The 13,672-nt window shown below is 40.8% G+C and overlaps 2 pseudogenes; both read right to left on the reverse strand.

Annotated features, from left to right (window-relative positions):
• Positions 1–9,609: 9,609 nt before the first annotated feature.
• Positions 9,610–9,728, reverse strand: LOC134947338 (5S ribosomal RNA; annotated as a pseudogene).
• Positions 9,729–9,887: 159 nt separating this feature from the next.
• LOC134946160 (5S ribosomal RNA) lies at positions 9,888–10,007 on the reverse strand (annotated as a pseudogene).
• Between the last annotated feature and the right edge of the window lie 3,665 nt (positions 10,008–13,672).

A 13,672-nucleotide genomic window follows, 5' to 3' on the forward strand; every position in this document is an offset into this window, starting at 1 on the left:
TATTTAAGTTGCAGAATTTGCGTTTTTATGCTTTTTTTGCTAATTTTGCTGATTTGCGATCCTTGCTGAATTAGGCCCTTTATGAGCATTAGGAGTGGGTAAATTTCAACATGTACTATGTTTTGTGCACACAATATACTTGGTGGTTCAGAGTTTCCAAATAAAAATGACCAGTGTGTGCAGGTCATGCTGGCGGTGGCACAAAAAAATTCTGAACATTTTTGGCATTCAGCAACCTCATGTAGAAGATTGGAGTAGCTGCAAGAAAAGTTCAATTTGCCTTGCCATCAACTGAAGCAAGAGACACTGTAGTAGCCATGAGTAATTTCCTTTTTATATGCTTCAGTTATTGGAGGAACAGGAACAAGTCATCCAAGCATACATATCAGAGCTTGTGACAGGGAATGGGGGCACATGTTACTGTACAGTACCTTAGTCCAGCACAGATGAGAATAGTCTTGTTTAATGCAAGCTGCTGCAACCATTTGAAATTGTAACCAATGAAGAAAGTTCAGACACTGCCAGCATTTTGGTAAACATGCTAGAGCCTACTGTAGATTTAAGTTCTATGCAATATTTTTCTTTACAAATGACCCAGATTTTAAGAGATGCAGAGAGCTCCTTGAGAACAAGTTGTGAGCTCGAGTGGCACGACAAGTTGATGTCTCCTGCTTCAGCTTCTATTGTTCCAACTGCTGCTGCCAGGAAAAAGTGACATTTTCCAAGGGACCACTGGCCACTGATGATGATGACAATGATTAGCCACAATTATTCACTCAATCTGACACAGTAAGCATCAATGGTGGAGGATTAGTTTAATGACAGCGGGAGTAATTCAGATCTGATCGCAGCAGCAAATTTGTTAGCAGTTGGGCAAAACCATGTGCACTGTGTGTGTGTGTGTGTGTGTGTGGGGGGAGATATAACATGTGCAGAGAGAGTTAGATTTTGGTGGGGTGTGTTCAAACTGAAATCTAAATTGCAGTGTAAAAATAAAGCAGCCACTATTTACCCTGCACAGAAACAATATAACCCACCCAAATCTAACTCTCTCTGCACATGTTATATCTGCCCCACCTGCAGTGCACATGGTTTTACCGAACTGCTAACAAAATTGCTGCTACAATCAGGTCTGAATTACCCCCAATGTACAGATTAGCAAGTTAAACAGTCCCTTTGAATACTGGGAGGAAAAAAAGGAAATTTGGAGCCCCTTGTACAAACTTTAGTGTACTTAAACTGCCCACCATCCAGTGTCTATTTGTAAACAGCAGAACCAGGAACCTTATGAGTGATTGACGTAGGCTGCTTCCAATTAATGTGGAAAAATGTATGTTCATTAAAATATGTTACAAATACTATTAGGAAGACCTGTGCCGCCAATTACAGCAAACATAAACTTCTGTAATGGTGGATCCGAGTGGGGATGAGCAAATATTGTGTCGTGATGATGATGATGATATTAACAACTGTGAGGAGTTTGATGATAAGGATGATGATCAGTCTGACATTTTCCAAATGCGAAGATGAATAACAACACTGTTAGCCGCATTTAAGCCCATTGGTAGCTTTGTTTGTGGGGACCCAAACAAATTTACCACCTCAGTCATAAAAGTGACAAGTTCCTGTCGCTGAAGTACTTGGTTTGTTAAACTGTGGCAGTGGTTTTTAATGTGTAATGGGTGGGTGGGAGGGCCCATGGACAATTCCATCATGCACCACTTTTCTTTTTTTTGTACTTTACTGGGCTGTTCTTTACTAGTCCATTATTGACGGTCTTCTGGTTTGCAAGGCTCAGGTCTCTTCTTTATAGTTATTATTGAAAATTATAACTGCTTCTCCATTCTTAATGGTGCACCACGCCATTAATCAAATCAATAATCATGCCATTAATGACATGTTTTACCTGTCTTCTTCAACACTACATGTTTGCCAGGCCCAGGTATTTCCTTTATTATAATTATAACTGCTTCTTCATTCTTAATGGTACACCACACTACTAATCAATTTAATAATCAAGCCATCAATGATCTGCTTTACCAGGCTTCTTCTACAATATATGTCTGCAAGGCAGAGGTATTTTTTCAGTGATAATACTGCACCAATCTTAATAGTGCACCACACCACTAATAAAATCAATAATCAATAAAATCAGTCCATCAATGACATCATTGCACTGTACTGCCATTGTGATCATCCAAATTCTGCAACTCTGGTGACAACTTTAGGAAGCCAAGTCTGCAGGGAGGCTGTGGCTTGGAAGTGAGTGCGATAGGGGTCTCCTTCTCAATGGGGCTAGACAGTTCAATGTGCTTGCCGGACAGAGACCCCACCAGCCCTGGCACAGATAGCATCTGACATCTGCACAAGGTGAAATGCACAGATTGCATTTATCCCGACCAGCACCGCAAATTGATGACAGCGGATTTATCAGAAGTTCTGCCGACAGACACCCCAGACTGTATGAGCGGACAGCACCCTCAATAAACGGCACCAGGCAGCGTAGCCCCAAAGGACACCCAGATAAAGCAAAGGTAGGACCCTAGCCTCACTGCACACTAAACTAACAGGAGCTCCAAAAAGGGAAGGCAGCCACAGTGTATATGCTGCAATACAGCAGAAAGGGAGCAGTTTCACTTTTGCAAACAGACCACTACAGTGAACTTTTCATTTATCAAGGATACCAGAGAATTACATAGATGAAGTAAGAGGAGCGCAGTCACTGTGCATATCCATCCATACCTTCGGTAACCAACAGGGAATGTACTCACCTGAAATTCACAGAATACGGATGCATGTTACATGTTGTTTATGTTTGTATTGTGTTTTTGTCTAAATCAGTATACTGGTATTAAGAACCTCTATTTTATAACCATAAACCATTATGGGGGAGATTCAAATGTTTGAAAAGTCAGTAGACAGGAAAAACAGACACCCAACTGACTTTTCAAACATTTGAATATCCCCTTATATGTTTTTTATCTGTATGTACACAATACACCATTTCCAATATATCAGAAATAAAGTAAACATTTCTATATAATTGATGTATGTCTTGTACCTCTTTTAACATATTGGGTAGGCGATGGGAGCCCCCCCCCCCCCCCCCCCCCCCCCCACACACACACACACACTTTTTTCAAAGTTAATGACATTTTCATAATGTCAACATTTATCATGTCGACATCAGGATGTTGACATACTGTTTTGCTTATTTTAGCCTAGCCCTAGCCCTAACCTACCCTACCCTTATCCTACCCTAAACCTAACCCTAAAAATAATGCACAAATATCAGGCCGACATCTTGATTGTGGCATATAAAATGTCAACATTCTAAACATGATAACACATCCACCACTTCAACATTAAGGTTGTTGAAACTTATACAAATGTAGCCATGCTCATCTTATTGCGATGCGGCATGGTGCAACACGGCTTGCTTCATGGCATGCGATCGCTGGCTGCAAATAGTTCCAGCCTGGCACACCATGCAGCATGCCATTATCCACCATGCCACCTCCCAGGGAGATGAGCATGGCTACATCTGTATGTCAACCTACTGTCCAAGTCGACATTCTGTCAGCAATCAGACCATGTCAATATTCTAGTGTTGACACTAAGTCCTGACATTCTGAATGTTGACCTTCTGACTGGATCCTAATTTGATGGTATGTCAGATATTTAATGAAAAGAAATATATATTTTGGATTTTAATGAGCACTAATTATTGCTTTATATACACATCATGCAGCGCCTATATTTTATTTGTAATTTTGTCTTGTGATTTTCTAGGAAAGTGTGGTTAGGTATAAACACTAGATTTCTATTAAGTATATTATTACGCTCAATAAAACAAAGGCAGATGTTTTGCTTGCCGTCTAATAGATATCTATTCCAAGCATAGAGGGAAAGCAGCCATAGATGTCTAAGATTTACCATGCACCTAAAAGTAAGGAGAAAATGATTAGAGACAGATTAAAATTGACTGTCTACTTTGTGTGTTATTATCTTTCCTGCCAAATACAGCACACTGAGTCAACTGGCCCTTAGTGTGAGTAGTGGGATTAGGCAAACATGAGAAGCCACTGTATTAACTCTACAGTGTTAGCAGTTATTAATAAGTCTGAGTAGGTAATCCCCTAGATGAATTACAGGATGATCCTCCTAAACTGCATCCAACTAATGTTTGTAGGGACTAAGTAAAAACCAGATTAAATCTGCCAAATGTCACAAGCTGCCAGACAGAACGATATTGGCATAAGTATGTCACAATATCAAATAGCCAAGTGGTTTTAACAACCTCACTCTGCTACTAGCTTGTTCCTTTTCTTAAAGGTAAATTCTGCATGCATAATCATATTATCCTGTTTCATTAAGTAATAAAAAAAATACAAAAGTAAAAACTTGTATAATGCAGCTAATTGTCTCATAACACCATAACCTAATTTTATTATTAGTCATATTTCATTATTTCTTTGTGTGCTTTTTCATGTTCGTGGGATTACATATCTATGCACAAGTATGCCTTTTTGTAAATTTGAATGGAATGATCAAAAATTCAAGATGCCTTATATGAAAGTATGAAAGGTGTCTTACTAAGATATGCACCAAAGAATCACACGTTTGTTAGAACAAAATTTATTGGAGGCATGGATGTGGCCCACGGGGGAAGCATATTTTATTCATGTCAAACTGTAAAACTACTGAAAAAGAAGAACAAAGAATTGTCTGGGGACTAAAGTGACTTGATATCATGTTACAGTACATTTGCGTTATACTGCAAGTCTGCTACCATGCCAAAATGCATGTACAGTACATATCGTTGTGCATTTGCAAATACAGCACCTTTGCATGCAGAAGTACTGTAATGACCTTACTGGTACTCAGAGATCAGCTGGTGAATGTATATATCAAAATGGTCCATAAATGTTATAGAGGTTGATACACCTTCTGTATCAAATGCAGTACAAAACATAGTAAAAGCTTTGTAAGTCAAATATTGAAATTATTAAATGGAAACATAACTGCATAGACTTTATAAGCAATCAGCCACAAAATACAAGCTAGCTGTTTATGCCTGCTCAGAAGACAGTGAGGAAACATATGCAGCTTAAACTGCAAAGTAAACAATGTAATAATAAAATATATATATATTTTGAGTCTCCCATATCTGAAATGCTTGGGACCAAAAGTATTTTGGATTTCTTATTTTTCTGTATTTTAGAAAATTTGCCTATTTAATTCAGCAGCTTCCTCAGAAGTTCACTGTCAGAGAGATACCCCTAGGCTCAATAGGGTTCCGCCCTTTTGAGCTACTGTATGGGAGACAACCCCGGGGCATTTTGGATACAGTATGCTAAAGGAAGGTTGGGAACAGAGTCCTATAGAACCAAACATAGTACATTTGTTTTTCAAATGTATGAGAAGTTGGGTAAGATAAGCCCTTTGGTGCACCAGCACATCGAAGAAGCGCAAGGTCAGTAGAAGAAAAATTATGAAACTACTGCGATAACCCAGTCCTTTTATTCCTGGGTATAAGTTCTTGGTTCTAGTGCCAACCCAAAATAATAAGCTCTTTGCTTAATGGGAGGGGCCCTATGAAGTGGTAGAGGTGGTTGGCCCTGTGAATTATAAGGACCGGTAGGCCGGGAGGAGGAAGGAAGAGCAAATATATGTAACTTTACTGAAATCATGGCATGATGAGGATTTGGTTCCAGGGTTGTTAAGTACAGTAGTGGAAAAGTCCTTGATTACCATAGAAACCTACCTTGTCCACAGAGCAAAAGTGTCAGGTAGAGGAGATGGTAAATCGAAGCAAGGACATGTTCTCTTCACTACTAGGATGTACGGTTATGATTGAACAAGAGTGAAACAAAAGCCGTACCGGATCTCTGAGGCTAGGCAAAGTGCAGTTAGAATGGAGGTGGAGAGCATGGTCCAACTGGGGGTAATTGAGGAGTCTACCAGTGGGTGGTGTAACCCGATTGTGCTGGTTACAAAACCCAATGGCAGCTTGCAGTTCTGCAATGACTTTAGAAAGTTAAACAGTGTGTCCCAGTTCGATGTCTATCCAATGCCACAGGCGAACGAACTGGTGGAAAGTTGGGAGTGTAATTTGCCTGTCAGTCTGAAAGTGGATGAGGTGTCTAGGGTATATAAGGTCTACCTGAGCCATTTGTCTGTATGGATGATGCTGGAATAGTTGGCTAGTGGCTAGAAAGAAGTCCTTTATTAGTTAGTGACAGGCCCACAAACATCCTACTGTACTGGTCTGAGATCACCCTGTTGAAATAAATCTGTGGTAAAGAAGTCCAAAGTCAGTGTGTGCTTCCATTACACAGCTTTTTTATTACACCAGGTATACAGTTACTTGCGCTTTCTTTTTTTATTGCCAAATAATTCATTGTCATTAAAATTCAAATGCAACAGGAGGCGTCTGTAGGAGATAGACCTCTCCTGTTAGCATTTGCAAGATGTGAGTGCTGCATCTGAGGATGCAGCCTCAAGTCTCCATCGCAACCATCAGATCCGTAGGATCTGGACACCCGGGTCCAGGCAGTCTGCATCCGACGACACAGACACTAGACACATCACGCCTTCAAAACGCGGGGGGACACCCCCGTCCTGTTTTGAAGAAAGGTGCCGGGTGCCACCCTAGCTCCTCCCCCAAATGCCGAAGCATGTCATTCATTGTCAGCGAGTGATATTGCAAGACTCATTCTGCATATGAGCAGAATGGATCTTGCGTCTGCGTAGGTCCCTAAACATTGTACAGTATTTGTATATAAACTATCAGGTTTACATGCAAATATGAATTAGGCCCTATGTTTGTAGCATTGAGTACTATCACTGTGAAGTTCTACCTCCTAGTAAACCAGCTGCATTTACTCAGTGTACTGTAATTCCTGAAAGTACTGTTAATGTGAATCTATTCATCTCTCCAGATGAGTACCTGATTTCTAAATAAACATAACTTTTATCATTGTCACGTTGACTGGATCTACATTTCAGCCATAATAACTTGTACATTTGTGCTAAAATAGAGAAGTATCTGGAGCTCCTACCAACATGAAAGATTTATACGGCTTTACCCTTCTACATGGTGTCAAAGGAATGGAGTTAAGATAGCTAACCCCACCTAAGACAGCACCTCACTGTATACTATATATAACAGCAATTCTTATTCCAATCTGCCCCTGATGCATTATTCTGATGACGTGATTTGGGGCTGCACCTCAATATGTGTAGAAAGTTATAATCCAGCATATAGGTGAATACACACATTTATTTTGTGCATGGTTCTTTCGGACAAAATACCCCGGGTTACTTGCATCAGCCCCACTACACTGTATGTGTATCAGACATCATGCATTACACTTATACAGCTAAAGTTTGTGCAGGTGAGAGTATACATACAAGTGGTACAGAGTAGTACTCCATATGGGATGTAGTTAATATCCCGGCAGTCGGGATCCCGCCGGTCAGAACACCAACAACAGGATCCCGACTGCTGAGAATGCCTACAGCTGCACCAGGGCTGTTCCCACTCGTGGGTGTCCATGACACCCACAGAGTGGAAATAGAACCTGTGGCAAGCACATCGAGCCACTGAGCCCTCAAGGGGCTTTCTATCGCTCTCCCCGATGTCAGCATTCTGGCACCCGGGATCCCGGCGTCGGTATTCTGACCACCAGGATCCTGGCCGCCGTGATCCATACCAAACCCCTCCATACAACCATATAAGCAATAGCTATACACAAGGGCTGGCCAAACCGGTCCTCGAGATCTACCAACAGTACACATTTTCCAGACCACCTAGCTGGTGCACAGGTGTAGTCATTACTAATTAAGATGTGCTGCATTCATTCCTAACTGACAATTCTACAGATCTCCAGGAGGCCTGGAAAACATGAACTGTTGGTAGATCTCGAGGACCGGTTTGGCCAGCCCTGCTATACACTTTATCACATAACATGGTATGATTTTTTCTTAGTGTGCAGGCAAAATAACTTGTAAATCATCACTTAAAATATGACCCAGGCTGCCTTTTTGGCTTCAAGATGTGTAGGAAGGAAAGCATTGAATACTCCTTTGTAACAGCATTTGGCAGAAATGATGCAATGCAATTAAACAAGAATGTGGTCATTTTGTATGGACAGAACTGCCCTTTTAGAAACTAAAGCAATTCCTTCCTTTTTAATAAAATACTTTATTCATAAGTAATAAACACGCCGTTTTATGCACAATCAAATAATTCTAACTTACACAGTTTAACACATGCAGGGATTACCAACAGACTCACATTTGTTTCTCTATTTTATATGGATTATGATATTAAAATGAAGAAAATGTGGAAAATTATAAATGTAAAATATATTATTAATAACAATCTGTTCAACGCTTATTGTATGATATGTCATACTACTTATCAGATAAAAGCAGGCCTACTATCAGGGCAGGCCCGAGCCTAATTTATTTGGTAAGCGCATATAGATTTTGGCGCCCCTCACTTTGAATATGTGGGAGCAGCTACAACAGGGGTTGGTGCATAAACCTGTAAATAGTAAATGTTTGGGCTGTGATTGTGGGTGTTATTATAACATGTCAATCAATCATAATATATACAACTATACAAATACAGAAATATACATTACTAAGTAATATTCATTAGGAGAGGAAACTGCTGTATATTCCCACAAAAAAAACACAGACATTGTGTGTGTATATATATAGATATAAAGCATAGCAGAATGACAGCACTCAGTGAACAAAAAATAAAAATGACATGGTGGTGCAGGGTCCTGGCGATTAATACAAACACTCACTTTTTCCAGAAAAGAAAAAAGAAAAAACTGACCAGCACTCACGTTTAGTTGATGAAAAAAAGAAGGGTTTATTCCTTACAGACCATCTGAATATTTATAAACCTGGTACTACAGCCCAACAGCCATTTCAACACACAATGGTTTTCATCAGGGGCAGCTGTCACCCTGCCCAGAGTCTCTATAAATAACAGAAAAGGCGCCAGAGGATTTCAAACAGGAAGCCCGTCATACGGAGGCAGCACGTCAAAGCAGCTGCATGATTGGCTCCTTCCGTAATGCGGGGTCTGTTGCTACGATAAACAAACCCGGCTCTCTCCTTGGCAACCCGCTCTGGCAGTGTGACATCAGTGTAGGCAGATCTAAACTTCCGTACAGCGTCAGACAGACTGAGTTACTGCTGTCAGCATCCCCAACCAGAGACACACCCGCAGAGTCACAACCCCGCAGTGCGCCGCCGGCAGGGAAATCCGACAGACCACAAATAAAGGAAAACAACATAAAAAACAAGTAGACAAACTGCATTAGCTTGCAATGCAATGTTATTGAACACTCAGGAAACACTGGTATCTATTGCAATGCAACAATGTTACACTGATTTAAATGTGAGAAAACATACAGAGGCACATAAGTACTAAACCCCAACACCACTAAGGGGAAAACTATAGGTAGGGAAGCACAAAAATGTCCAAAAGTCAGGACATAAGTAAGAGGCAAGTCGGAGCACTGTGTGATGATAGGAACCAGAGGGATAATCCAGCGTCACCTATAGAATAAAACGTGTCCCTTGATACAATACCCAGTATTCCCATGCTGTCTCCAGGCATGGTACTGACTGGCCCAACACTGCTTAATTGCCAAGATCAGACGGGATCGGATGGTTTCCAGTGTGGTATGATTGTATCAATCTCAAAGGTGTCCATATGTTAATATCCCAAAGGGCCGTTGCCACCCAGCATCTCTCGTTTGCATCCCATCATAGTAGAAATTGAACAAATATTAACCTATAATGGTGTCAGGCTCAAGCACATGGAAATGGGATAGCAATGCGAGAAACCGAGTCTCTTGATACAACACCCAGTATTCCCACACCGTCTCCAAGTGTGGTACTAGCTGGGCCCATCACTGCTTAATTACCAAGATCAGACGGGATCGGATGGATTACAGTGTGGTGTGGTAGTATCAATCTCAACAGTGTCCTTAAAATCATCGTCATATAAGATATTCAAGGCAACAAACCAGTGTGAATACACTCATGAGACAAACTCAGAACATCGGACTAAAGTCACAACAAGAACAAAGCAGTCCAGAGTGTCAAATAGTTATGGTTTTAGAGCAAAAAGGATACCATAAGTCAAAAACGTGCTTATTCAGAAAAACTTAAATCATAAATGATCATCACTGTAGTCAGATACAGTTAAGCATCCTAGCATCAAGTGACACATAAGAAGACATGTCAAAATTCCACAGTTATTAAAGCGAAATGCAAGAGACATGACACACGGCGGTGTCTCAGAAAAATAAACCAAAATAAAATACCACACAAAACTGTACGGGGTCAGAGAAAACATCCCAAGTGGAATTCTTCATTAAGCCCATTGGGGGCTAATGTTTTTAATCTATCAATCTATTGGTGTTCTCTTTGCAGCAAAATTTTATTGCGATCACCACCTCTTTGTAGTGGTGGGATTTGATCCAAAATACAACATTTGACTTGATTGATAGTATGTTTCGCCTCTCGGAAATGTCTTGCTACAGGTAAATTTGTGAAGTCACTTGAAGCCCCACTTGGGGTAATGCTGTTCTTAATTGTAGAACGATGCTGACTTAAACGTTCCTTTAGCATCCTACTGGTCTTTCCAACATAAAGCAAGTTACAGGGACATTTGAGTACATAGACTACAAACTTACTGTTGCAGTTAAGTCTTTGATAGTTTATGATTTAGTGTCCTGAGGGTTAATAAACCGATTGCCGAGTAGCGAGAATGGGCAGTTTGGACAACCCATGCATTTGTACACCCCTGGTTTAGTGGTCAACCAGTTGGAAGGTGTGCTCTTTTTTTTCCTGGAAAAATCTGTCACAACAAGAAGATCCTTCAGATTTGGGCCTCATCTATAGGCGAATCGAGGTGGTTGCAGGATAGCTTTTGCCAGAATTGGATCTGTGTCAATCAAGTGCCAATGTTCATAAATCTTATTACGAATAAATCTAGAAGCAGTGGTATACATGCTGACAAAATTGAACCTATCATTGTCTTTATTGGAGTAAACATCTTTACCATGTAGGAGTTCCTCTCTCCTTATTTGACCAATTTTAGTAAGTGCCAAATCAATCTCTTCCTTTGAGTATCCACGATTGAGGAAGCGCTGACACATGGACTGCAAAGCAGATGGTATTACAGAAGGGTCAGAGGTGATCCGTATCACCCTTAGCAGCTGTGAGAAAGGTAACCCTTTTTTTAGGGGTGCCGGATGGAAACTCATTGAGAGCAGGAGCGTGTTCCTGTCAGATTCTTTGCAGTAAATCTTGGTGGTCAGTTTGTTATTAGTCAAGAGGATGGACACGTCCAGAATATTGATTTGTGTTTTACTAAACGTGAGGCTGAATCTAATGGTGCCAGGGAGTGAGTTCAGATGATCAATAAAGGCCAGGAGTGTTTTTTCTCCACCATGCCAGATAAAAAATAAGTCATCTATATATCGGACATATGCTGTCAAAAACCGGCCAAACAAAGGATGACCTGTGATATGCTTCTGTTCATATGCTGACATAAAAATGTTAGCATACGCTGTGGCCATATTAGACCCCATGGCTGTCCCTTGTTTTTGTAGGAAAAAGCAATTTTCAAAAAGGAAGTAATTCTTCTTCAGGATAAGGCTGATAAGTAGCACCATATATTCTGACGGAGGTCCAAAGTACCCATCACTCTCTGTTATTAACCGTCTACATGACTCAATGCCTAGTGCATGTGGAATGTTCGTATACTACAAACTCGAAACATCGAGTGTAACCAGCAATGCATCATCAGGGATGTTATTGATACACTCAAGTTTCCTTAAAAAATCTGTTGTATCCTCAATATAACTAGCAGCACTTTTGGCAAGAGGCTGTAGATAAAAGTCCACAAATTGTGAAAGTGGTTGACATAGTGATCCACATGCCGAGATGATCGGGCGCCCAGGGGGCTGTGTCAATGATTTGCGGATTTTGGGTAAAGTATATAGGATTGGGGTTTTTGGATGAGGTGTAGTCAAAAAGTCAGCAGTGGTTTGATTAATGTATCTGTTGTTGAGTCCCAAACTGATTATTGAATCGATTTCCTTTTTGTATGTCCATGTAGGATCGTAAAGGAGTTTCTGATAGCAAGTGGGGCCTGACAATTGTCCATTGGCCTCCTGTATGTAATAGTCATAGTCAAGGAGGACAATGTCTCCCCCCTTGTCTGCGGACCTGATGACTAGTTGACTGTCATTCTGTAAAGATTTAATGGCAGCTCTTTCTCCCTTCGTGATGTTAAAATTATTGATTTTTTGTTTCTCTATATAGGGCATCGTGTCTCTTTTGAGTACTCTCATAAAGGTATGGATTGAAGGATTTAGAGTGGGTGGATCAAATAGACTAGATTTCTTCAAAGGACATTGAGGTATAGATGGTAAATCCATCGTGGAAGTGTCTGGTGGCTGGGAGTGAGAGAAGTAATCTTTTAAACGGAGTTGTCTTCCTAATTTATAGAGGTCCACCTGCCAACGGAAGCCATCCTGTCCAACCGTAGGTACAAATGTAAGTCCCTTGTTCAGGATAGAAAGTTCACCAGTCGTCAGCCTGTGTTTGGATAGATTAAAGACCACCGATACCTGAGCTTTGTTCTCTATTTTCTTCTTCCTTTTTCTCCCACCTCTACGGGTGGGTAAAGAGGGTTTTTTGGAGCCCTCCTCGTACGTTCAGATTTAGAAAGGTAGGTGGTACCTTGAGCTGAGGTAGATGGTGCATCAGAATCACTCGCTGAAGTCTGGGATCTGCTTTCGATGTCCGTGAAGGGTGTGGTAGGTCTACGTCCTCTGCGTCTCTGTTGCGGTTTGTATTTGCGTGGCTCACTCCGGGACAACCAGGGATATACCCTATTCTCCTTGTAGTCCAATTTAACTTGTTTGTATTTATTTTTCTTGAATCTTAACAGGTCTCCACGGAATTTGTCAATGTCCTTGTTTAATTTGGTAAAAAGGTCACAGTCAGGAGATTGTATTGTCCTAAATAGTTCAGACGCCTCTAATTCTGAAATGTCTTTTCTAATTTCACCAAGATCCAATCCAGCCTGTTCAATTACAAGCAGCATTAAATCCTGGGAACATTTGTTCAAAATGTTACGCCACTTCGTACAAAAATCATTGTTATGCCTCCCCAGTGTGGGTTGATTGTGCAATCTAAAGCCTCTGGGGATAAGGGATTCTGTATAATATTGTGAGAGGGTTAGGCCATGTAAATGCAGCTCAACCTCTCTCTTTTTAAGTCTAAGCAAATCATTTACGATTTCCTCTGGACTATCTTTGTCAAAAGCAAGGGATTCAGTGTTGTCAAAAAGAATCTGATCCGCATATGTTTTATCAAATTGAAGAACAGAGACCAGATCTTTGTTTGCACTGGTAGACATTTATATACACAGGGGTATGGTATATAGAACACAGAAAAAAATAAGAATTTACTCACCGGTAATTCTATTTCTCGTAGTCCGTAGTGGATGCTGGGAACTCCGTAAGGACCATGGGGAATAGACAGGCTCCGCAGGAGACTGGGCACTCTAAAAGAAAGATTAGGTACTATCTGGTGTGCACTGGCTCCTCCCTCTATGCCC

The sequence above is a fragment of the Pseudophryne corroboree genome, chromosome 7 (assembly GCF_028390025.1).
Source record: "Pseudophryne corroboree isolate aPseCor3 chromosome 7, aPseCor3.hap2, whole genome shotgun sequence".
Lineage (NCBI taxonomy): Eukaryota > Metazoa > Chordata > Amphibia > Anura > Myobatrachidae > Pseudophryne > Pseudophryne corroboree.